This window comes from Callospermophilus lateralis, chromosome 5 (assembly GCF_048772815.1).
Source record: "Callospermophilus lateralis isolate mCalLat2 chromosome 5, mCalLat2.hap1, whole genome shotgun sequence".
Classification (NCBI taxonomy): domain Eukaryota; kingdom Metazoa; phylum Chordata; class Mammalia; order Rodentia; family Sciuridae; genus Callospermophilus; species Callospermophilus lateralis.
The window spans coordinates 35,919,734-35,922,230 of NC_135309.1; the positions used below are offsets into that span (position 1 = coordinate 35,919,734).

At 46.6% G+C, this 2,497-nt stretch overlaps 1 pseudogene; it reads left to right on the forward strand.

Moving 5' to 3' along the window:
* Window positions 1-1,271: 1,271 nt before the first annotated feature.
* On the forward strand, window positions 1,272-1,850 carry LOC143399058 (large ribosomal subunit protein uL22 pseudogene; annotated as a pseudogene).
* Window positions 1,851-2,497: the final 647 nt, after the last annotated feature.

The following is a 2,497-nucleotide window of genomic DNA, read 5'->3' on the forward strand; positions in this document are numbered from 1 at the left end:
AATTGTGCCCAGCCAGACTGCGGCAGAGTGGCGGGTCCATAGAGACAGGGAGGAGAGATGTGAGGTGTAAAGAGAAGCAAGCCTGGAAAGAAATGGTAGGGTCGTGTATAAAAGATACCAAGAGAGAGAGACCCAGCAAGGGGGAAGAGTTTTTAAGTCCTTATAGGTCAGTAATTCCTTCAAGTGGTGGGGTGAAGAGATGGCGATTTCCCCACCGAAAGTAAGTTTTTTGGCCTCCTGGACTAGGACCTAGGCGGCTGCCAGAGCTCTGAGACAGGGGGCCCATCCCCGAACCATAGGGTCCAGTTGTTTGGATAGATACGCTACTGGAGCAAACGTAGGTCCCTGCTGTTGGCCTAGCACCCCTAGAGCTAGGCCCTTGTTTTCATGGACATATAGAACAAAGGGTCTATGCATAGCAGGTAAGGGGAGTGCAGGGGCCTCAAGGAGGGCCTGCCGAAGTTTGTGGAATGGGACTTGGATGCCTCAGGAGTGGTCACCAATAATTATTTCCTTGGCTATATTGTACAGCTAAAAGGGAAATATTGGGGATCCAGGCTCGGAAGTATCCCAGCAGCCCCAGGAAAGAGAGAATATCTTCCTTGATGAGTGGGATAGGCAATTTTTGAATGAACTGTTTCTGGTCCAGGGTGATGGCCTTTTTTCCCTGAGACTCCTGGACTCCTAAGTAGATAACTGCTGGTAGAGAGAGCTGGACCTTTTGAGGAGAGACCCTGTAACCCTTTTCAGAGAGGAAATTAAGGAGGGAGAGAGTGTCGCTCTTGGATACAGGTAGGGAAGGACTGCAGAGGAGTAAGTCATCCACATACTGCAGAAGGGTAGAGTGGGGAAGAGTAAGACCCTGAAGGTCTTGTGCCAGGACTTGGCCAAAGATATGTGGACTATTTCTGAAACCTTGAGGGAGGACTGTCCAGGTAAGCTGCTGGGAATGATGTGTCTTAGGGTCAGTCCAGGTGAAAGCAAAGATGTTCTGGGAATCCTGAGCAAGGGGAATGGTGAAGAAAGCATCCTTCAGGTCAATGACTGAGAAGTGGGAAGAAGAGTAAGGAATGGAAGAGAAGATAATGTAGGGATTTGGCAACAGAGGGTGAATGGGTCTAACTGCCTTGTTATTGATTCATAGGTCTTATACAAGGCCATACTGTCCATTAGGTTTCTTTACGGCCAAAATTGGAGTGTTGTAAGGGGAATGGGTTGGTCCTATTTAGCCCTTGCCTCTTCCTGTAAGCAGCCTGAGGTGATCTGTGAAAATGGTCCGCTACTCTCTTGACCCAGAAAACCCCACAAAATCATGCAAATCAAGAGGCTCAAATCTTCGTGTTCACTTTAAGAACACCCGTGAAACTGTGCAAGCCATCAAGGGTATGCATATCCGAAAAGCCACCAAGTACCTGAAAGATGTCACATTAAAGAAGCAATGCGTGCCATTTCGGCATTACAATGGTGGAGTTGGGAGGTGTGCCCAGGCCAAACAGTGGGGCTGGACACAGGGCCAGTGGCCCAAAAAGAGTGCTGAATTTTTGCTGCACATGCTTAAAAATGCAGAGAGTAATGCTGAACTTAAAGGTTTAGACGTAGATTCTCTGGTCATTGAACATATCCAGGTGAACAAAGCACCCAAGATGCGCCGTCGTACTTACAGAGCTCATGGTCAGATTAACCCATACATGAGTTCCCCCTGCCACATTGAGATGATCCTCATTGAAAAGGACCAAATTGTTCCTAAACCAGAAGAGGAGGTTGCACAGAAGAAAAAGATATCCCAGAAGAAGCTAAAGAAACAAAAACTTATGGCACGGGAATAAATTCAACAAAAAATAAATGCAAATAAAAGAAAAAAAAATTAAGCCCTTGCACCATAGGTCCTTAATAATGGGCTGCAGGCCCTGAAGACTGCTAGTTGGAAGAGGGTATTGAGGTTGACAAGGGAAATGCTGAGGGTCCTTAAGATGAATTCTGACAGAGACACAGTGAGCCAGAGAGGGGGTGGATGTGTCCCAAACTTGAGGGTTTACCTTTGGAGGGAGAGAAGGAGGGGAGCCTATGGAAGTGTGAGTTGCTTCTACAAGGGCGAGTATAAACAAAGGCTGGGATGGAATGTGATGGAGGCATGGAATTTGACTAAGATGTCCCTTCCCAATAGGGGAATGGGACATTAGGGCATTACCAAAAACTGCTGGGAGAAAGGATGGTGGTAAAACCTACAAGAGAGTGTGGGGGTTTTAAGGGGAAGGCACAAATCTTATTCCAAGTTAGATAGTGGCACTGTAATAATGATATTGATAAATTACCACAAATCCTTTTCCTAGACCTGTAAACAGTCCAAAATGCCCCCTCCCTTTTCTCAATTTTCATGCTATAAAGATGAAATGGAAAACGTTAAGAAGCTGCACAAAGCTGGCTTGGTGGTGTATGACTATGATCCCACCAACTAGGGAGGCTAAGACAGAAGGATTGCAAGTTCAAAGCCAGCCTC